Source organism: Patella vulgata, chromosome 1 (genome assembly GCF_932274485.2).
Source record: "Patella vulgata chromosome 1, xgPatVulg1.2, whole genome shotgun sequence".
Classification (NCBI taxonomy): Eukaryota; Metazoa; Mollusca; class Gastropoda; family Patellidae; genus Patella; species Patella vulgata.
This window is the reverse complement of record NC_065879.2, coordinates 317862-343199: the sequence shown is the minus strand read 5'-3', so window position 1 is coordinate 343199 and position 25338 is coordinate 317862. Positions and strand designations below refer to the sequence as shown.

The following is a 25338-nucleotide window of genomic DNA, read 5'->3' as shown; positions in this document are numbered from 1 at the left end:
CGAACCATTCAGTGTAAATAATAGGACATCTGCGCATGATTTAAGACTGGCATTGTTAAATGCTAAGATCAATGCTATCGTGAATGAACATAAACTTAAAATGGAGATTCTGCGACAACAAGTCTCGAAAGATAATAAAACCCCATTACGAAATCCAACGAAATTCTAGAGTGGCATACCTAAAATGTATTGAAAACAATACACATTTTGTCATACTGGCATGGTTAATATGTTGTTTATATATATATATATAAATATATATATATATAAATATATATGTATTCGTCATAATCTTTTCGATTTTAAATTTCTGATACCGTAATGTGTATAATAAAGATTTCATTTGAAAGTATGAATTTTGTTAGTTTTCTTGTTCCACCCCCCACCCTCCAATTTGTTTATTGTTACTAATGACACAACGAAGACTAAGTATGTATCTAGAAGATTATTCCATATTTTAGATGCTCTGACAGTGAAAAATAGATTCTGTCAGCACTTGAAGAACAAAAGATTGTATTGCCAGGGGAGTATGGAAATCGAAATTTTGGAAAATAATTTTTGATTTTGGAAAATAATTTTTAATTTTGGAAAATAATTTTTAATTTTGGAAAATAATTTTTAATTTTGGAAAATAATCCTCAATTTAAAAAAAAAAAGAAATAAATTAAATTTGTAGAATAATTTTTATTTTTGTAAATTTGTTTTCAATTTTGTAAATTCATTTTTAACTTTATAAATTCATTTTTGATTTTATAAATTCATTTTTGATTTTATAAATTCATTTTTAATTTTATAAATTCATTTTTGATTTTATAAATTAATTCTTCGTTTTTTTTTTTTTCGTTTTTTTAAAAGTTCATTAGAGTAACAGATTATATAATAAAGGGGGGGGGGGCTTAACTGCATTTAAAAAAATGGATGCTTGGTTTACTACTATAAGGGAATACCCTGTCGTCATTGTGTTGATAACAGACGGTTGTACATTCGACATACTTCAGCCATTTTAGTACTTCCATTTGATATCACCAGCACACAAATAATATACCTTTCAAACTGGGGTGTCGTTATTTGTCGAGATGGAGTTACTTTTACGTGGATAAACTTAACTGGACTTCGTCGTTCTGCAAAACTGCAGATATTTTAGTCTGAAGAGGCATTTTTCCCTATCTGAACATATGGTCATTCTGTTGCATGAGGCTATATTTACTTAAACACATTATTAGATGATTATTTACGAACATAGGGATGATCAAGACAATATGAGCTATATGGTTTGGAATAAGCTACCCCTTTTATTCACAACTTATATGAAACGGGTTAAACATTATTTGGAAATTTCCCCTTCACCGACATTCATTGACAAATCTTTCCCTGTCTAATACCTTATACAATTACTTCCATTCCCCATAACGCGATACAGCTGATTTCCGGCTTTAAATTGAGGTTTCTAGATGGTTTATTATGAAGACTTAAAAAATAGGCATGCATCATTTTCCTCGCCGCATTCACGACATATGGAATATGCACCCCGAACATTTGAACTTTAATAAAAGTGCAATTATCGAAATGTATATATATGCCGTTACATTGTCTAGTACAAAACATATTTAACATTCACGGTTCAAGTCAAACAACTCGGAAAATCACCGTTACAATTGATTAAACACTGAAGAGATTATTTAACAAACCTTACTTCACGAGTAAATATCTTTCGAAAATAACTAAACATCATTATAAATCTATGTCAATAATGTTTAATCTCTCCAATGAAATGTTTTTATACTTGTTCGAAATAAAACAGTGGTATATACTTATGTGCATCTTACAGAGTTCGCTATAAACTGCAGATATTTTATTATATCAGTCTGAACAGAGATTTTTCAGTCTGGACATATATATCATATAGTAATATTTTTGTCCAGTCACATATTTTATATTCTCTGTGATTTTTAATGAATGCTTATCGTATCTATGCACCGATTGGTAAGATTTTTCCATGAACGTATGAATTTTGAAGTGTTGTTTGTTGTTTATTCACTTACATTCATGGTTATTATATCGTGGAAACGTTATGCTTTATCCCTGTTATGTATATTTCCGGTAGATTATTATAAAATTGTAAAATTTCATATAAAAACAAACTTGTAACTTTTATCTTTAACTTAAAGATACAGTATGTAAGATTTCGATAAAGAGCTAGCCATTCTTGCTATAATAGTTCGACAATAGATAATGTAAAGTGAATAATTTGAAATTTTCATTCCAATTACTCTATTGCGAGAGAAGATATTAGCCTTTGAAGGTTTGACAAGACGTTGCAATAATTGCAGCCCTTAAAATATGGCTGAACCGTTCTAATCTATTTAATATCTGAGAAATCCGAAGCAATCGAGAGTTGATTATGGCCTTGGATCAGTTAATTATGGCCTTGGATCAGTTAATTAATGTCTAATTAATAATTTAGAAAACATTTCAGGCCTAAAGGAAGTCCTGCAATAGGGAGATATAGCCCTTGCATAATGTATGTTTAATGTCTACATCTACCATTTATGGAATATAAATTTGGTATTTTTATGTGATCAACATCTTTTTCCATATCTTTAAAAAAATTTTGGTATTTCTATGTGATCAATATCTTTTTTTCCATATCTACAAAAATTATTGTTAAAGTAGCTAAGTCTCTAACTCAATATCATCAAAATCTTCGACATTGAAAACACGAATTATTTGTCAATTCAAATCAGCATTGGTCTTGTGATCTTACAAGGAATAGATGAGCTTCTGATATCCAATATTCAAGACAAAAGAAACATTTTACCATTGGTACATTTGCCATTTGGCACAAGGGACTCGAAGACCGAGGCTAGACATATTCCACAAGTCATGTCAATGCTATATTCTTATATGGAGAGCATGCGCAATAAATACCATCGGTTTAGACTGGAATAACCAGACGCTAAAGATCGTCATTCAATTGAGACTTTGGCGCATTTCGCCGAACATAACTGATTAGAAATTACGGTAAAAACAGAAACGATTGAATGTAAATCAGTTTATATACATTCATATTACATTATTATATTCGTTGCGACCCATTTCTGTCAATTTCTAGGTCCCATAAATATTACCGATTTAGCTCCTTTAACGTTTTTTATAGTTACTGCTGATGTATTAATGTTATAGTAAATCAATGTCTGAATATAGGTATTTCTTATTGCAACAAATTTCCCCCCGTTTGATAAGCTAATCACAATTGACGTTTGGTGTGTGATTGATGCAATTTGAGAAAATTATTGATAAAACTGCTATTTACTCTCAAAAGTGACCAAGTACGAAATACAATAAAATGAACACATTGCATGTATAAACTAGGATGATAATTAACAATTAATTTATTTCTTACAGGTTTTGGGGATATACGGTAACTCGAATGATTTAGTATTTTAGATAATATTATTCACGGGGATATTAACGCTCAGAAATTTGCTTCCTAAACATTTTTTGTGTGGTTTTTATTTTCAAAATAGTGGAATATTGAATGATTAAGTATTTTAGATAATATTTTTCATCCATTTCGGGGTCCTCGAGGATGCGTCGTATTTCGACGTCTAATTCAGAAACTTTTCTCACAGAGGGTGGCTGTAATATCTGGGGTTTAGGTGTTTGCAAATTTTCCAGCAAACTCTCGGGTACTAGAGCCATCTTTTTAGTAAATTCCATTACAACCCGAATATTTTAGGTACCACACTCCCTAGAATCCCTACCAGAGGTGCTAGCAAGCTAGCAAGAAATCCACCCCCTCTGCAGGATTTTTTTCTTCTGTTTCAGGGCGACTTTACGGTCCGCTAAATGTCTTAGACTACGTTTGTGTTTCGACAATCGTTTCTTGTGGTATGCCGAGAGTCGAACTCTCCCTTTCAAGATGTTAAGACAACACTCACACAATGCGTCAATGACTGGTTTACTTGCGTTTTTAATAATATGTATTCGCTGTCTTGGTTTGACCCGCTTGAGTGCTTGTAATAGCTTGGCGTGACGATCTAGACCATACATTATCTATTTTCGGACAACTGTGTGTAGGTACAGTCGAAAATCAATTGCTTTTATACCTTTGGTACGTACACCGTGGGGTTATCCCTAGGGAAAATACTACTCCGAAGTCTCAAAAAGGTCGGGGGTTGTACTCTTCAAATCGAGAAATAAATACGAATAGGGTTTCCTTGTAGCGTCCTCGTAACTTTCACGAACAAAATTAGTTTTCCCAGGGTACATCTGCTTGGCTAATTGCGTTATAGCAGACATGTCTCGAGGGTTCTTAAATATAATCATGTAATGGGCATTGAGACTGATCGTCCTGTGATGTTTACCTTTATGAAACAGATTTTGAACAATATAAATGACGGAAGTATTTTCGTGGTGACTTCCGCGGGTAAAGAGTTTTGATACTTTGTCCGTTGTCTCGTCCATCAAATCATCAATGATCAATAGTGTTCTTTCCTTGGGGTTTAGACTAGCGGATAACCCTTCGACAAATTCTACGATACCCGCTAATTCTTCGTACAAAGGTTGCCAAACACCGTAACACCACACGATACGATCTATGGGTTGATCGACAACTTGTGGTAGTTCTAGAATCAAGCGCCTGACCAATTGACGCTTACCCGATTGTGTGGGCCCTGATATCATACATGTAAATGGGGTCTTTAGCCTTACATCCATTTCGTTAGCCGGGGTAAAAATAACTAATTCCATTTAAAAATGTTTAATCTTTTATTATATCAAAGTACAAATGTAATACATATAGAAAATGAAAATTATAATCATAAAAAAAAAAAAAAAAAAAAAAGTTATTTAGTCAACGTGTGAACACATTCTAGGATTTGAGGTTTCCAATACAACGTTGCGTGTAGAAACAACTCTTCGCTCTGATCGCGAATCTCTGGGACGAATCGTGCTATCTGTAAAAAACGATCTTTGTTCAACTCTAGAAAACAGGATTCGAAGTACAAGTCCACAAAGTTGATTTCATCGAACCAATAGTCGATCCCCAGGCATGTATGTTCAAGCTGCCCTCCACGACCGTTGAGACAACCTTCACAGCAACCGGTTACACTTTTTGAAATCTCCGTGTTGATCATGTCTCCCAATATTTGCACAACTAACGTACGTATATTTTCGGCAGGACAGTAATGGTCGTCATTGACATGCATAGGTTTTGAGCACATGATGCACGGTACGAGGTGTGTAACGTGTTCCTCCGCATCTACAAGATCCTCGTGGAAAATGAGTTGATTTTTGGCGTAGACCCCTTCTACGCGTACTTCCGTGCTGTAGCAATCAGGCTGGTCCCATCCTTCATTGTTTGCTGCAGAAACACATTCCTCTGGAGTATTGTGCCACGCCTGTCCAGATTTTAACAAACTCCAATCCTTTACCCCGAGACCCGACTTGGCAGGCGAACAACCATACACATGATAACGGCCGCGCTTGAACGATCTTGTAACTCGAGACACGCCCGTTAGGTCGGAAAAGGTTTTTTCGGGTATCACCAATTGTCTACCATTTTTTCTCTCCAGAACCATTTGGCGGGCGGTTCCCAGTTCACAGCTTAACTCACTGTTGATGGCAAATTTGGTAGGTTTTGTACAGGATAAATATCTTTTGAAACGATCAACAACCCGACTCCACTCTTTTAATGTCATCTTAAAAACCATTTTACGCTTCAACCCTAAATAACCAGCCTTCAGTAATATTTCAGGGGTTGTATTATCATTGTCCCCTAAACTCAATGTCAAACCGACTGAAACATCTGATATCTTGGGTGAAGCCATGCTGTTTCGTATGATAACTCAATAGTTAGGCATCTATTTATATATATATATACAACTCGTTATATTATTGGTTCGCACAGACCGACCAATACAAAATACGTTGGACAGAAATTATACACAAGTCTCCGCCTTTGCTAAGCCTACTACACCTAGGGGTGATTCCTCACCCGTAAAATTATTTTCACACAACTCTTTGAAGCTAACTTTCAATGCCTCCCATTGTTTCACGTTTAAATGAACACCCTTTCGGGTAGGTTTTGGCATTCGTTCCTCTTCACACCACCAAAATTTACGAATGTTGACTCCAGGGTATTTGTTGTCGATCGTTACGTACACGTCATTACCAATAGGCACTGATTTCTTTACAATGTTTTTTTGTAAATACTCATCTATCTCTGAGGCAGTGTTCATCAAGGCCTGCCATTGCCGCTCGAAAAACATGATACCATTGGGTGTTGGATATCTATCACTCTTAAAACCGTAACCATACAGTCTGATGTGATAACACACATCTTCTTGCCAAATACATTTTACAACCAAATAATCATTTCCAATATCCTTTCGATACAAGTCAATACTCATAATGTTAATCTCTTGTTTTCAACTTCATAAAACAATTCTACATTTGAACGTGTAATCAACCCCCTTTTATACCTAGATTTTCGAAACTTAAAACCAAAATTTAACTACACCCTGTCACAAATATGTAGATTAAAACTATTGGCTTAGAACAAAATCGACAAAATCACCTGTCAAGCTTAATGGCGGAGGTCATTGTCCCTTAATACAGGTATAACTACGCGTGACGTGAACTCAATGTAACCTCTGCACACCTGCCTATAAAGCGAAATATCTCCCCCCCCCCCTACCCTCCAATAAACAATTCGTGGACCCCATACCCTCGTTACAAAAGTCAAACACGATCAAAGAATACAACACATGCATACCTTTTTTATTATTCATAACCTCATTGTTCAGTCAACAATAACCATATTCAAACTATAAATAGAACACCTGTGGAATGCTCTGACGTCAGACCTTAGGAATGTGTGACGTCAGACCTTTGGAATGTCTGGAATTCCAAAATTGCTCCAGACTACCGCCTATACTACTAATATGAATGTAAGTGCAGTTCATATCGCATTTGGCTACAACAACCATCTCCTTTCATGGAAGTATATGAAAGGTAGCGTAGCGTACGTAACTAACGTACGAAAATTAAATGGTAGCTGGCTTTTTTTTTCGCACGTATACAGCGAATGGCCATTTTGCTCAGTAATCCCAGCCAGAATTTGGCTATTTTCTTTAAATTGCGTTAAAGTTTTAATTTTTTTTTTAGAACTGAAATAAATTGACTTTTAGTCAATCCCCACGCTAAAAAACACTAACAGAATTGATTGTGTATATCTGAAATAGACACGACCGAAGCACAAAATAGTGCCAATATGCCGACGTCAAATCTAGAGTTGTAGATGATGTTATTTTCGTGAAAAATCATTGGAAGAAGCGATAAGACGTTCTGTACGGATTATACAGTCCTAAAGGCTGCAAGAAGGCTATTGTTTACAATTTAACATTGTGTCTTGTACTGTTGATAATGATCATAATGATGGTGTTTACTTGTTTGTTGATGTGACCTCATGACCCGTGACGTTTAGATAACGTCATATGGATATCATGGCTATTCACTGTGTCAGAGTCACTTCTCTGCAGGTAGGGTGAGTCTGTCGTTCAGATTGGTAGCGTAGCTGTGTTCCCTGTCTCCGTCTATGCCAAAATGTATCGAAACTTGAAATCCAACAATTATTGTTAAAATTTCTGAAATATTTTTAAAAACAATAGCTTCGGTGATTTCGGACATTTCGCAGAACGTTCAAAATAGCTTTATCCTCTTAAGCCACACTCACTTTCCCAGTTAAACCGAAGAAATCGTAACGATGCCTCAAGCAGTTGCTGAGATCTAATCAAAATAGAAAAAGAATAATAATAATAATAACTAGACCTGCAAGCAGCACTGAACCGGCTTTCAGGATTCAGACAGGAAGATCGTAATACAATAGCCCATTCATCAAGCTACCAAACGATACTTTAGTTGGTTTGATCCGATGAGACCCGACGGTGAAATCACGATTTTTGCAAGAGCACCCATTTTTTTCGACTACTTCCTGTTTACAGATCATTGTCGGGATAGATTTAAAAATTGGTATGGGAACTTAACTGCCTGATAGTCCATTAATGGGGCTATCCAACGACACTTTAGTTCTTTTAGTCCGCTAATATCTAATGGAGAAATCAAGGTTTTCGCAAGAGCGCCACTTTGTTAACCTTTTTCTTCTCCATATTTAAATTACTTCTGGTATGGAGATCATTGTCGGGATAGTTTTAGTAACCGATTTGGGCAACTGAATGGTCGCGGGACTCTATAATGATATATTATATTATCTGATCAGATGAAATCACCATGAGAATCCCATGTTTAAATGTGCCATAAATGCAAAAATGTCAAAATATCGAAAATTAAATTTCAATAACTGAAAACATATCATACATCATTAGAATCGTCATTAAAACAGCTATCTTAACATATAAACCCTTTTTGAAAATCTACAAAAATAAAACAATAATAATAATACATTCGACTTTTTTTTCTATTATTCTCCTATTCCAGTTATTCAAAATCCTACCGAAAGGTCTCGATCGAGAAAGTTTAAGAAAAATTGCTAGATAAGTTTTAGAGATACAGGCGTCCAAAAACGCTCCAAATCAGAAAATACTTGATTTTCAGCGTGCCATATTTTGCTGTTTGATCACGGTATCTGTATGAATTGGGTATCAAACGATAGTCCATTCATCAGGCCACCCTACGCTAACTTAATTCGTTTAATCCTGTGATATCGGACAGAGAAATCTCGTTTTTCCCAAAAGTATCCATTTTTTGCGCTGTGTTCAACATATCGGGCATTATTTCAACTACTCCCGGACAATGAATCATTGTTGAAATTGCTTTATCCTTTGCTATGGTCATATGACTTCATGCTCCAGAAGTTTCAGAAACATCGATTTAGTCGTAAAAAAAACGTAGGATACCAAATGGGCAAAAAATCCGAAAAAAGGGCGATAACTTTAAATGAAACTTATATTACTTGAATCGGATTATCTTCAAGTATCCAAAACTGTAGGTCAAATTTGAATATTTTGAAAATTAACAAAAATTGTCTCATGTAATTTTCGAACGATATAAGTCAACGGGAAAGTTTCGAAATTTCGAAATATTCAACTGCTATCGTCCCGGAAAAAAATTCGGGTTTCCGGTAATGTCATTTGTTTCAAAATAGGGAAATAATTGACAAAACTACGGCCGGTTTCTGATTTTTTGGTACCGTATCAAATTACACCACATCCGGTCTGCGCAGAAGTTTCAAAAGTAGTTGATCAAGTAACCACTACATGGTTTCCCAATAGAAAATTAGGTCCCAGATCGGTACCTGTTACAGGGACTCGGAAATAGGCTCCCGGGGAAAAAACAATAAGAATAATAATTTTGGTAAATACAATAGGCTACAAAGTGTCAAACCCTAATAAATAATAATAATTTTAGTAATAACAAGTCTTTCAGACAAAAGTCTGAAAGCCTAATAATGAGAATAACTAGAACTGCGAATCAGTAATGACGGGTTTCACCGGTGGCATGTTACCCCTGAACTTGTGTCACGTCCGGTGCCACGTTATCCTGGAACTTATGTCACTTGCGATGCCACATTACTTTTTGGATCCTTTTAAATTTGGATTGACACCATAGGCAAGTAAAAGAATTTTAAGAAAAAAAATGAGTAATTTTCGAGATAAAAGCGTCTGAATAGGCTCCAAAAAGGAAAATACCTGTGTCACTTCCGGTGCCATGTTACTCGTGAACTCATGTCACTTCCGATGCCATTGAAACCATATAAGCATTGCACACGTGTTATAAAACGGACGCAGAATCAACCAACAATATCAATTCCATTTATATATATATGTTACCAGGTGTTACATATTTCAAAAAGGTGACCCTGACAAAATTTGTAACTAACTTACTAGTAATCTGACTCTCTAATGGGAAATTAAAATGCGAAAATAATCTTACAAAATTGGTTATTTCTCGACATGGAAAGATGCTAGAAGCAATTTTTGGTCATCTATATGTCCATTGGAATCAAATATCATTATGTTAAACGAATAATAAATATAGCTCACTGCAAATAAATATTTGTTTTGAAGGCTAAAAATACAGTTTCTGCGGAAATGATACTACTTCCGGCGATAATAAAAATGTTAAATTATTTCTATGAAATCATAAATGGCATAAGGCATCACATTGAAAATTTTATGAAAATCGAATAATAATTGACACTTTTATGGGCCGAAAACCTTGAAAAGAGACTTGTAGAAAATCGTCTATTTCTCCGCAACTGAAGAAGTTAGAAACCATTTCGTGATATCTATATGATCGCATGGGATCATTCTATTTGGTGATTTTAAGCAAATATCAACATTTTAAACAAATAACAAATACGACTCATTTGAATAAATTATTTGTTTACAGGGCTAAAAATGCAGTTTTTGCCCAAATTATATCATTTCCGGTGACATTGAAAATGTTAACTTTGTTTGACCTAGTCCAAATTGACATGACGCGTCCAATGGTGTCACTTTTATGAAAATCCAATAATAATTGACTATTTTACAGCACAATAGTGTAAAGAGTGACTCATGCAAAATTGACAATTTCTCGGCAACTGCTTATATTACAAAATAATTTTTCAGATAGATTCTCTTCGTATGGATTAATGGTACCAGTTTATGAAACTTAAGAAGAAATATTTTAAAATATGAAAAGCCTGAATGGGTTCTAAATAGCTCCTTTTTTCACATTTAAATCCAAATGACCCGAAAACGAAATCGAAATTAAAAAAAAACGAGCCCAATGTTATCTGTGCCTTTACGGGGCACACCCTTTCAGTTATACCAGATTTGAAAAATATAATATTTTCTTTCAAAAAGTAGTACCGAACTGTCAAAAACTGTAGTTTTTGCTAAATTTACGTCACTTCCGTTGCCAAAAGGCAACTTTACCGGTATCAAAAATAAAATGACATCGAACAATAAATAATTAATCCAGGACTGACAAAAAAATGCTGCCATTTTTGATCAAATCAGATGACTCTTTAACCCTGGGTAAAATACCACATAAAAATATTAATAAATAAAAAAGTTTTTTGTGAAAGGGGGGCAGCTGGAAAATATTGGAGCCCCTGATGGGCGCCGAAGGCGCTCTTTGCCCATTTTGGAAAAAAATGGTTGCCCCAATGGGCGCCAAAGGCACCCTTCCCATTTGACGCAATACGAGGCCAACGACCAACGTTCCCATATCAGTATGGGCGGGGCGCCCAACCAATGTCAATTGGTTTTATGGACGCCTTGCCAATCATGTTGTTATATATGAGGCGCCCCCCCCCCCAAATGGTGAGGCGCCTCATAATGACTCACACGATTAACACCTCTCCGTGATAAGGCGCCCATAATGACATGATTGATTGGGCACCTTATACTGACAATATATGATTGTCGGGCCGCACATTATGATAATGCATAATGAGTAAGATTGGTTGGGCGCCCACGACTTGATCAATGGGGCGTCCACAATGCTAGTAAGATTGATTAGGCGCCCATGAATGAATTTGGCGCCCAAAACGGCGTGATAATCTTCAAAAGTCGCACACTAACCTGATTCCCCACTTTTCATTTTTCTCATAAATTATTATAGGTACGCTAAATCCGTATTCCTTCCTTCAAATGTTTATAATGTTCATATCAAAATATCATAATATGCCAAGATAGCAAATTCAGCCTCAAAATTGAAATTTTCCGTCATTTTCAGGTGCAAACCCTATTTTCCAAAGTTTTCTTGGGGGTGAGCACCACATGCAATCTGATTTTCAGGCAGACAGGTAAAGTGAAAATAAAAAAATATTTTTACATATGGTTAGCAAAATAAAGTGCCCGAAATCTAATAAGACACTGATTTTACTTTTCTTTTAATTGAATACCGCGAATTTGTACTGAATTGACTATGGATTTAAAGATTTTGTCTCGAGCCACTCTACTTTGTGCCACATTTTTCGGGCATCGGTTATTATTTGTGAATGCAGCTGCAACAGTCCTATTGGATTGTTGGAATTCAGGTCGGCATAGAGTGGGATTTCGGTTACAAAACGATTGGAAACTTTGAAGTTGCTTAATTCATGGGTTAGAATAGCAGAAAAACGCATATGCGGCGGTTGAATTTTCCAAATTTTCTCGGGGAGCCCGAGGCCCCCATACCCCCGCGACGATCAATTGGTTGTTTGGGATTCAGGTAAGCCGCCTAAGTTAGGCTATATCAGAACACTTACTGTATTCAGGGACTGGAATAGCAAGAAAACGCTTTTGCGGTCGTGTGCGCCGTGGACCGTCAAGTGTAGGTACTTCGGCGCCCCCAGAAGCCCCATCGGCGCCCCAGAAGCCTTTGCCCCCGCAACAATTTTGGGCTAGCTACGGGCCTGCCTCGCAGTCGGCTAATGCAGTCAAAGTATCAGTTTGTAAATCCCCCCTCCCCCCTTGATATTGTAAAGATGTCGTACTGTATGTTATCGACGAAGACGATGATTCGATCAACACTCATCTGTCACACTATTAACGAGATAGCTACATTATCACCCTAAAAGGCTATAACGTTTAGCTATATAGTAGACACATCTGACGATAGACGAAATATAAGTGAAAAACTTACCTGAAGAATAGACAAATAAACTTATTAAATAGCAGACATATAATGACCAGTTGTAAGATAAAAATCTTGTTTGTGTATTAGAAGTTAGTGTTAAATTTGACTATATGATACATTATTAAAGAATGTAGATTACAGACGTCCTGTGATATGGAAACTTATGTATAATTTACTTCTCTAATCTGTTTACATTGACATATATGGTCATAGGCTATATATATTACTTAGAATTAAACAAACTGTAATAAGAAATAGCATGACTCAATGCCCGTCCTGTTCCCCTCACCCACATTTCGTATTAATTCAATTGAAGTAAATCAATAATTGTATTCTTTTACCAGTTTATTTTATTTATTTATTATTGTGTGTGTCTTGTTATCAATAGTTGCTTGCCATCTTTAATATACGTCTTTATAATACCCTGTATATTTCATACCAAAATACATTTATTAAGTATAATAGGGGTTAACGTCCAACTTATCTGCGCCGGTGGGGGGGGGGGGGTGGATGGCTGAATGGTTAGCGTGCGCGCGCTGTATCATAAAGTCTGTCATTGAGTCGACTGGCGTGGTTTCGAATCCCCGGTTGTACGTGACAAGGCGTAGGGTCGCCTGTCCAACCTCGTGGGTTTTCTCCGGGTCCTCCGGTTTCCTCCCACTGCTAAAGACCCCTACGCGCAAGCGAATTATTGAAATAAAATTGAACCATATGTTAGTCCCGAAATGACCTAGTTTGTGTCGAGTGGACGTTAAACCCCATTTCTCTCTCTCTCTCTCTTTCTGCACCGACTGGGCTAATGAAGATGAGTGAAATTTTGTCGGGACACCGACCCTACGGACAACCATTATTTCTAATTCCAACTTTTAACGGTTCTTTAACGTGGACACCAACGTGTACACGAGATCTCGAAATGTTCCATCCGAACAACTAGACAATGTCCTTGACAGACCCAGGTCCTGAGACGGACACTGGGAAATCTCGGAGAATTTTCATGGGGTTGTTTTTCAGCCGCAAACAATTACTTGCCATTCAATTTATCGTAATTTGGATTATTTTTGGACCAGTTGCACTATTATTTGGGGGTGGGGGGGGGGTAATTTTCACGTTGTTGATTCCAATGATTTAAACCGCTGTTCGTTTTAGAGTGAAATGTTACATAACAGATCTCTAGCACAAAATGTTTCTTTTTCAACTCATAACGGTGGATATATTCTCGATCTTGTGATAACGAATCCACGTGATTTTAAATTGGATTATCTCTGTGTCTCTGACAAATTAATATCCGATTATTTCTCTGTACATTTTATTATTAATATCCCGAAACGACAAGCGACAGGAAAGACAACATATAGAAGGTTTCAATCACCGGCCACTTATAAATTTAAAACGGAAATCGTCAACTCAGATTTTAATGGGATTAAACGTATTGAATATATACAACAGAAAACAACCCAAGATCACTCTAAGCATGCTGAAATTTTGGACTTATTTTTGCCTCAGAAAACGAAAACATTTACTATTCGCTCCAACACGCACTATTTTAGAAGCCAAAAACGGCCGTGGCAAGACTGAAGATCTATGACCGAAACAAACCTACATGGCTATAAACAGATTTATAAATGTTTAAAAAACAATGTGAATAAATTAAATTTTACTCTGATAAAATAGCAAATGTTGAAAAAACAGACAAAAAGACCTGTATAAATTTGTGAATTCATTATTGGGTCATAATGCTGAGCGGAATATTCTCCCGGACAATGATAATGAATTTATTCTCGGATTACTTTCAAGTTAAAAATACAGAAAATAAGGACTGAACTTGCTGTTTTAAATAAATTATGTTTATTTAGAAAATTTCAATTTGGTCAGTAAATGTTTAGTTTTAAACCTAATTAATTCGCTTGCTCCTGAATCTTGTTCATCAGATCCTTTTCCGTTCTTAAAGACTGTTTTGACGAAGTTATTCCTGTAATAAGGGTGGAGCGATTTACCCAATACTACCCAATACCACCCTAATAACACATGCACATACTACTGTATCCTACAACATATTGATGCTAAATGGGCATATTACTTAGTTTTGTTCAGAAATAGTGAGTTATATCGCGGGAATCTACTTCAAATGCGATTACCGGTGTCTGGCTGTACCATTTAATTCCCTACATCACCCAAAAACAAGAAAATAATAAATCAATACTACTAAATACTTATCAAATAACAATCTAATATCGTCAAATAGCAGCTAATGAGTAAAATTACTGTAACGAATATTGAAAATTTGCAGAACATTAAAATATTTACGCAGTTTCATGCTAATGATAGCTCAAGTAAATAATATTTGTAAACTGCGCTATGTTTAAAATTCTCTGGTCACTTCACGATTAGATAATTTTAATACACGTTTAGAAATTGGTTTACATTTACAGCTAATAGATAAATTACAAAAAGTACAGAATACTGCAGCTAGATTTGTTAATTTAACTAAGAATATCGAATATACCTGTTAAATATCGAATTGATTTTAAGATCTTATTACTTATTTTTAAATGTTTAAAAAGTTTGACTCCTGTTTACCTCTCGGAACTTTTAGAACTTTATACACTTGGTCTATGAAATCATAAATGGCATAAGGCATCACATGGTGAAAATTTTATGAAAATCGAATAATAATTGCCACTTTTATAGACCAAGAAAAGTGACTTGCAGAAAATTGTCTATTTCTCCGTACAAGATAGAAACCATTTTGTGGTATTGGTATGATCGTATGGGTTCATTCTATTTGTTGATAGGAATCAAATATCATAATTTTATAAAACATTACAAATCAGACTCCTTTGAAAAAAATATCTGTTTTGTAGGCTAAAAAAAAACAGTATATGCCCAAATGACGCCATTTCCAGTGACAGTGTAAATGTTAAAATGGTTTGACCTACTCCAAATTGGCATTAGGCATCAAATGATAAAAAATTGAAAATCACGGGCTAAATAACGTGAAAAGTGACGCATGCAAAATTGCCTATTTCTCGGCAATTGCGCATATTACAAATTAAATTTCACATACATTCTCTTCGTATGGATTGATGCTACAGCAGGTTCATGAAAGTTGTTAAGAAATATTTCAAAATATGAAAATCCTGAATGCATTGTAAATAGCCCATTTTTACACCCTTTTTCACCTTTAAATCAAAATGGTGCAAATGCAAAACCGAAATAAAAAAAAATAAGCAAGACATATTTTGCGGCTTTAGTAGGAGCATTCATCTTGATCTATTCGATTTGTAAACATTAATATATCTTTTTTAAAAGACCTTTAGACACGTCAAAATTACGTCACTTCCGGTGCCGACAGAAACTATTATCGGTAGAAGAAAGTTGAGAATTTGCACCACGGAGCTTATGGGCTTTTCTTTTACACAAATCAGGCAATAAATAATTAACCCAGAACCCGTAAACTAAAATTAAAATGCGAAACATCTTAAAAAGAGATCCTGACAAAATTGGTTATTTCTCGGCAAGGGAAGATGATGGAAACAATGTTGTAATATCAATATGATCGTATTGATTAATACTATTTGTCCATATGAATCAAATATCATAATTTTATACGAATAATGAATATTGCTTACTTCAAATAAGTATTTGTTTTAGAGGCTTAAAATACAGTTTTTGCCAAGGTGACGGTACTTCCGGTGATAACGAAAATCTTAAATAACGTGTATGAAATCCTAAATGGCATTAGGTATCACACAGTGAAAATTTTATGAAAATCGAATAATAATTGACATTTTTATGGGCCAAAAACCTTGAAAAGTGACCTGTTGAAAATCGCCTATTTCTCCGCAACTAAACTTGTTAGAAACCATTTTGTGATATCTATATGATCGCATGGGTTCATTCTATTAGCCGACTGGAATCAAATATCACAATTTTAAAAAAATAACAAATACGACTATTTTGAATAAGTTTCGAAGGCTATAAATACAGTTTTACCCAAACTACGTCATTTCCGGTGAAATGTAAAAAGTGAAATTGGTTTGACCTAGTCAAAATTGACATTACGCATGAAATGGTATCACTTTTATGAAAATCCAATAATAATTGACTTTTTTATAGGCAAAATAGCGTAAAAAGGAACTCATGCAAAGTTGTCCATTTCTCGGTAACTGCTCATATTACAAACTAATTTTCACATACATTTTCTTCATATGGATTAATGCTACAAGTTTATAAAAGTTACGAAGAAATATTTTAAAATCTGAATAGCCTGAATGGGTTGTAAATAGCTCATTTTTACACCTTTTTTCACCACTTAATCGAAAATGAAATCCAAATTAAAAAAACTGAGCTCACTATTTTGTGCGCCTTTAAAGGCCACTGTCTTTTCGTTATATCAGTTTAAAAAAAAAATAATATTTGTTTTTGGAAAGTGCTACCTAACTGTCATAATTTCAGTTTTTGGTAAATTTACGCCATTTCTGGTCCGACGGGAAACTCTATCGGTAACAAAATAAAAATGACAATTGAGGCAACGGAGCATATGAACTTTGTTTTATACAAATCGAACAATAAATAATTAATCTAGGACTGAAAAACTGAATTAGCCAATGGCAGCCAAGAAAAATTACTGAGACAAAAAAAATCACATTTCAGATGACTCTTAGTCTTTAATTCTGTGTAAAACACGGCCAAAAAATATTCATAAATAAAAAAGTTTTTTGCAAAAATTTAAATTTTCTAAATTTGGCGCCTAATATCTGCGAAGATTTGCCGAAAATCAAAAACCAAAAGTAGCGTAGCAATGTTCCCCGTCTCCGACTATGCCAAAATGTATCGAAAGTTAAAATCCAACGATTATTGTTAAAATGTCTGCAATAATATTAAAAACAATATCTTCGGTGATTTTGGACATTTCGCATTGTAGCAGAACGTTCAAAATAGCTTTATCCTCTAAGTCACACTAACTTTCCCAGTAAAACCGAAGAAATCGTAACGATGCAACAAGCAGTTGCTGAGATCTAATCAAAATGGAAAAAGAATAATAATAATAAGAACTAGACCTGCAAGCAGCACTGAACCGGCTTTCAAGAATCAGACGGGAAGAGTGTAATGCAATAGACCATTCATCGTGCTACCAAACGATACTTTAGTTGGTTTGATCCGATGTGACCCGACGGTGAAATCACGCTTTTCGCAAGAACTTCCGGTTTACAGATCATTGTCGGGATAGATTTAACAAGTGGTATGGGAACTTAACTTCCTGTTCCAGAAACATCCATCGAGCAATTTAAAATATAAATTAGAAGGGCATTTCCAGTAATTTAACGATTTTTCGTTAATATATATCATATTAAGGCTTTTAAATTTGGTTTCATACCCTAGACCACCGATAGGACTCTCAGAAGTTTAAGAAAAAAAATAAGAGTAGTTTTCGAGATAAAAGCGTCCGAATAGGCTCCAAAAGGAAAATACTAGATTTTCAGCGTCCCATAATCTATTACGTTAAGCCTCGAATTTGTATCATTTGGGTGTCATAAGATCGTCCATTATTCGAGCTATTCAATGACACTTTAGTTGTTTTGGTTCGGTGAAAGGTTGCATAATATTCACTTTTTTCGTAAGGTCACTTTTTCAATTTTTATGTTTTTCTTTTTTTAAATAGCGGATATAATTTCGACTACTTCCGGTTGTGTCGATACTTAACTTTCTGTACCAGAAATGTCAGAAACATCCAATGAGCTGTTTTAAAAAAACCATCGGCTTCCAGGCAGGATACGCCCACATTTTCGAGAGATGGATAGAGAACAAGCTAACAAGAAAGTGATTTTTCCTACAATCAAGGGCGCCAAAATTCAGGAAATTACAATTCGATATGCGCGAATATCGAAAGGAACTGAGACCTTTGTGTTATAAACTTACATTTCAAGTTTCAACAAAATCGGATAAAAATTGTGACCTCTATAGGGTCCACAACCTTGATATACCATATTTTTAGGCTATTTGAGAACGAACGGCGGCCATTTTGTCTGTCAATTTTGGGTTGATTTTCATGAAATTCGAATTCAGTCGTCCTTAGGGTGTAACAGTGATATAATAATACGTTTTTTTAAATCGGATAAAAATCATGACCTCTATAGGGTCCACACGCTAAAAACGTAATTTTTCATAAATCAGGGGTCATAATTCAGGAAGTTACGGTCCGATATGCGCGAATATCGAAAGGAACCGAGATCTTTGGGTTATAAACTTACATTTCAAGTTTCAACAAAATCGGATAAAAATTGTGACCTCTATAGGGTCCACAACCTTGATATACCATATTTTTTACGCTATTTGAGAACGTACGGCGGCCATTTTGTCTGTCAATGTTGGGCCGATTTTCACGAAATTCAAACTCAGTCATCCTTAGGGTGTAACGGTGATATAATAATACGTTTTTTTAAATTGGATAAAAATTATGACCTCTATAGGGTCCACAAGCTAAAAACGCGATATTTCGTACAATCAGGGGCCATAATTCAGGAAGTTATGGTCCGATATGCGCGAATATCGTAAGGAACCGAGATCTGTGGGTTATAAACTTACATTTCAAGTTTCAACACAATCGGATAAAAATTGTGACTTCTATAGGGTCCACAACCTTGATATATCATATTTTTACGCTATTTCAGAACTAAAGGCGGCAATTTTGTCTGTCAAATTTGGGCCGATTTTCACGAAATTCGAACTCAGTCGTCCTTAGGGTGTAACGGTGATATAATAATACGTTTTTTTTTAAATCGGATAAAAATTATGACTTCTATAGGATCCACAAGCTAAAAACGCGATTTTTCGTACAATCAGGGGCCATAATTCAGGAAGTTATGGTCCGATATGCGCAAATATCGAAAGGATCCGAGATCTTTGGATTATAAACTTACATTTCAAGTTTCAACAAAATCGGATAAAAATTGTGACCTCTATAGGGTCCACAAGCTAAAAACGTGATTTTTCGTACAAACAGGGGCCATAATCCATGAAGTTTCGATCCGATACATGCCAATATCGAAAGCAGTCGAGATCTTTTGGAGATAAACCTATATTTCAAGTTTCGTCAAAATCGGATAAGAATTGTGACCTGTAGAGTGTCCACAAACAATTGTGGACGAACGGACGGACGGACGTCCGGACGGACAGGGGCGACGACAATATACGTCCACATGAAAATGTGGGCGTATAAAAATAGAAGAGCATTTTCAGTAATTTAACGATTTTTCAACTTTTTTCAAAGATTGGGGTTCTATTTGGACCACTTATATTATTTCAATGCTTTTATTTTTGGATTCACAACCTAGATTGAGTAAGAAAAGTTTAAGAAAAATCGCAGGTGTCGTTTTCGAGAAAAAGGCTCCGAAACGGAAAATATTAGATTTTCGGAGTACCATAATTATTTTCCTAACCATCGAAATCGTATCATTTAGATGTCACATGGTAGTCCATTAATGTGGCTACCCAACGACACTTTAGTTCTTTTAGTCCGCTAATATCTGGCAGAGAAATCACGTTTATCGCAAGAGCGCCAGGTTTTTTTTTTCATTTCTTGAATACTTCCGGTATGGAGATCGATGTCGGGATAGTTTCAATAACCTATTTTGGCAATTAAATGGTCGCAGGGCTCTATAATGATATATTACATTATCTGATCAGATGAAATCACCATGAGGAATCCCATGTTCAAATGTGCCATGAATACAAAAATGTCAAAATATCGAAAATTAAATTTCAATAACTGAATACATATTATACATTATTAGAATCGTCATTAAAACTGCTATCTTAGTATATAAACCTTTTTTGAAAATTTATAAAAATAAAAAAAATATAATAGAGCATTTTCCCAAATTTAACGATTTTTCGATTATTAGCCCCATTTTTCTCCTATTCCAGTTATTTCAAAATCCTATTGAATGTCTTCATGCACAACACTACCGAAAGGTCTCTCGGTAGAGGCGTCTAAAAAGGCTCGAAATCAGAAAATACTTGATTTTCAGCCTGCTATATTTTGCTGTTTGATCACTGTATCTGTGTGAATTTGGTATCACACGCTACCTTAATTGGTTTAATCCGGTGATATCGGACGGAGAAATCGCGTTTTTCCCAAAAGTATCCAATTTTTGCGTTGTTTTCAACATATCTGACATTATTTCGACTACTTTCGGTCTACGGATCATTGTGGAAATTGCTTTATCCCTTGCTATTGTCATATGACTTCATGCTCCAGAAGTTTCAGAAACATCGATTTGGTCGTAAAAAGAAAAAAGTATGATACAAAATGGGCAAAAGATTCGAAAAAAAGGGGCGATAACTCTGAATGAAACTTATATTGCTGGATGCGGATTGACTTCAGGTATCCAAAAATGTAGGTAAAATTTGAATATTTTGAAAATTAAAAAAAATGGTGATCTTGCGAAAAAAGTGATTACTACGCCAGATTTCACCGAATCAAAATAACTAATAGGCAATCTTATGACATCCAAATGGTACAAATTCGCTGGTTAGGCAATATATTATGGGACACTGAAAATCCAGTATTTTCCTTTTTGGAGCCTATTCAGACGCTTTTATCTCGAAAATTACTCTTATTTCATTTCTGTTACTTAGAGTCCTAACGGTGGTCTAGGGTGTGAATCCAAATTTAAAAGCCTTGGTATAGTATAAATGGTCCAAAAATGGCCCCAATCTTATATTACTGAAAAAGCTTCTATTTGCTAAATATCGTTAAATATCTGATAATGTTCTTCTAATTTCTTTTCTTTTAAAAATTGTCCAATATTTTAAACTGCTCGATGGATGTTTCTCAAACTTCTGGTACAGGAAGTTAAGTTCCCATACCACTTGTTAAATCTATCCCAACAATGATCTGTAAACCGGAAGTAGTCGAAAAAATATCCAATATTTTGAGGAAAAAAAACCAGTAAAAAATTGGTAGCTCGATGAATGGGCTATTGTATGACACTCTTTCTGTCTGATTCCTGAAAGCCGGTTCAGTGCTGCTTGCAGGTCTAGTTATTATTTTTTTCCCCGGGAGCCTATTTCTCAGTGCCTGTAACAGATACTGATCTGGAACCTAATTTTAATACGCCCACATTTTTATGTGGACATATATTGTCGTCGCCCCTGTCCGTCCGTCCGTCTGTCCACAATTGTTTGTGAACACTATACAGGTCACAATTTTTATCCAATTTCAATGAAACTTGAAATATAGGTTTATCACCCCAACATCTCAGTTCCTTTCGATATTGGCATGTATCGGACTGTAACTTCATTGTTTATGGCCCTTGGTTGTACGAAAAATCACGTTTTTAACTTGTGAACACTATAGAGGTCACAATTTTTATCCGATTTGGTTTAAACTTGAAATGTATGTTTATAACCCAAAGATCTCGGTTCCTTTCGATATTCGCGCATATCTGACTGTAACTTCCTGAATTATGGCCCCTGTGGACCCTATAGAGATCATAATTTTTATCTGATTTTAAAAAAACGTTTTATTTTATCACCGTTACACCCTAAGGACGACGGAGTTCGAATTTCGTGAAAATCTGCCCAAAACTGACAGACAAATGGCCGTCCCTCGTTCTCAAATAGTGTAACCAGCGGCTGCCAGCCAGGATACGCCCACATTTTCGAGAGATGGATAGAGAACAAGCTAAAAAGAAAGTGATGTTTCCTACAATCAAGGGTCATAATTCAGGAAATTACAATTCGATATGCGCAAATATAGACAGGAACCGAGATCTTTGTGTTATAAACTTACATTTCAAGTTTCAACAAAATCGGATTAAAATTGTGACCTCTATAGGGTCCACAGCCTTGATATGCCACATTTTTACGCTATTTAACAACGAAGGGCGGCCATTTTGTCTGTCAGTTTTTGGCCGATTTTCACGAAATTCGAACTCAGCCATCCTTAGGGTGTAACGGTGATATAATAATACGTTTTTTTTAAAATCAGATCAAAATTATGATCTCTATAGGGTCCACAAGCAAAAAACGTGATTTTTCGAACAATCAGGGGTCATAATTCAGGAAGTTACGGTCCGATATGCGCGAATATCGAAAGGAACCGAGATCTTTGGGTTATAAACTTACATTTCAAGTTTCAACAAAATCGGTTTAAAATTGTGACCTCTATAGGGTCCACAAGCTAAAAACGTGATTTTTCGTACAATCAGGGGCCATAATTCAGGCAGTTACGGTCCGATATGCGCAAATATCGAAAGGAACTGAGAACTTTGGGTTATAAACTTACATGTCAAGTTTCAACAAAATCGGATAAAAATTGTGACCTCTATAGGGTCCACAAGCTAAAAACGTGATTTTTTGTACAATCAGGGGCCATAATTCAGGAAGTTACGGTCCAATATGCGCGATTATCGAAAGGAACTGTCTCGAAATATTCAACTGCTATCGTTCCGGAAAAGACTCACAGTTTCCGGTAATGTCATTGGAATGAAAATAGGGAAATAATTGACAAAACAAGGGCCGGTTTCTGATTTTTTGGCACCGTACCAATTTCGACCACTTCCGGTCTCCACAGAAGTTTCAAAAGTAGTCCATCAAGTAACCACCACATGGTTTCCAATTAGACCAGCGGCTGCCAGGCAGGATACGCCCACATTTTGCAAGAGATGGATAGAGAACAAGCTAAAAACAAACAGGATTTTTTGTACAATCAGGGGTAATAATCCAGAAAGTTATGGTCTGAAATGCGCAAATGTCAAAAGGGACTGAGATCTTTGGAATATAAAGATATGATTCAAGTTTCATCAGAATCGGACAAAAATTGTGACCTCTAGAGGGTCGACAACTTTTACACAATTTGCGTACAAAGAGCGGCCATTTTGTTGGCAGTTTCATTTCGATTTTTAAGAAATTCGAATTCAACCTTCATTCTGGTGGAATGGTGAAATATTTAAACGGTTTTTAAAATCGGAAAAAAAATTGTGACCTCTAGAGAATCCGCAAGCTAAAAATGCCATTTTTCGAACAAGCAGGGCCCATAATCCAGGAAGTTAAGTTCGGGTATCCGCGATTATCAAAAGGATCCATGATCTTAGTGTGTAATGGTGATATATTCACACATTTTTTTTGAATCAGATAAAAATTGTGACCTCTACAAGGACAACAAGCTAAAAACGCGATTTTTTGTAAAATCAAGGGCCATAATTCAGGAAGTTACTATCCGATATGCCGAATATCGAAAGGAACCAAGATCTTTGGGTTATTAACTTACATTTCAAGTTTCATCAAAATCAAAAGAAAATTGTGACCTCTAGAGGGTCCACAACATTGATATAACATATTTTTTACACTATTTGAGTACAAGGGGTGGCCATTTTGTCTGTCAGTTTTGGTCCGATATTTACGAAATTGGAACTCAACTATCCTTAGGGTGTAATGGTGATATATTCGAATGTTTTTTTCTAAATCGGATAAAAATTATGACCTCTATAGGGTCGACAAGCTCAAAACATGATTTTTCGTACAATCAGGGGCCATAATTCAGGGAGTTAAGGTCAGATATGCGCGAATATCGACAGAAAACAAGATCTTTGGGTTATAAACTTACATTTCAAGTTTGAACAAAATCAGATAAAAATTGTAACCTCTATAGGGCCCACAACCTTGATATACCATATTTTTACGCTATTTGAGAACGAACGGCGGCCATTTTGTCTGTCAATTTTGGGCCGATTTTCCCGAAATTCGAACTCAGTCGCCCTTAGGGTGTAACGGTGATATAATAATACGGTTTTTTAAATCGGATAAAAATTATGACCTCTATAAGGTCCACAAGCTAAAAACGCGATTTTTCGTACAATCAGGGGTCATAATTCAGGAAGTTACGGTCCGATATGAGCGAATATCGAAAGGAACCGAGATCTTTGGGTTATAAACTTATATTTCAAGTTTCAACAAAATCGGATAAAAATTGTGACCTCTATAGGGTCCACAAGCTAAAAACGTGATTTTTCGTACAATCAGGGGCCATTAGTAATTGGTATCAAGCTTTGTAACTGTGCCAACTCTCCTAAATATGCACATTGTCCACGTACGATTAACTTTAAGCAGGTAGCTATAGGCCTACTAGGTAGTCTATGAATGAACGATTGTTATGTTACTACTAGTGTTAGTATTAAAATTTTATATATTATAAACGATGCTGGAAACTTTTGCCTTGTTGAGTAATTAACGGTAATGGGCTTGTATCAACAAACTGCACAACTCAAATTAAAACTGTTTATCAAACCAAACTACATGTGAATTTACTCACCACCTAAATTGGCCGTTATTTTCTAAACTGTATTGTGCTGTAAACACCATGCTCTCTTCCCTTGTCGAGCTCAACGTGCCAATCAAAGAAAAATCACGTGACTCTTCCATTCGCACAACATCAACATTTGCTGTTTTATTATTTGTTATTTCTCCTTATCTGTGTTTTTTTTTTGGGGGGGGGGGGAGGGGGGCTTTTTGGTTTGTTTTTTTTTTTTTTTTTTTTCTTTACGGATTATTTTTAATTGGTATCAGTCCTTGTTATTTTATGGGATTAATTTACTTTGTACCAATCCACGCACAGCGCCGCATCAATGCTATACCGTGATTATCGATCTTTTATTAGTAAATATGTATATAGATGTGATAACCAATATTTTTGTAAATATG

The 25338-nt window shown here is 35.4% G+C and overlaps 1 protein-coding gene across 2 annotated transcripts in view; it reads right to left on the bottom strand.

Annotated features, from left to right (window-relative positions):
- The window catches only part of LOC130013609 (putative ankyrin repeat protein RF_0381), an 81673-nt gene extending 56558 nt beyond the window's left edge, over nt 1-25115 (bottom strand). For both annotated transcript variants that reach the window (XM_056102394.1, XM_056102399.1), the window contains exon 1: nt 24950-25115. The gene's annotated coding sequence lies outside the window, so the exon portion shown is untranslated. The remainder of the gene's footprint in view (nt 1-24949) is intronic.
- Nucleotides 25116-25338: the final 223 nt, after the last annotated feature.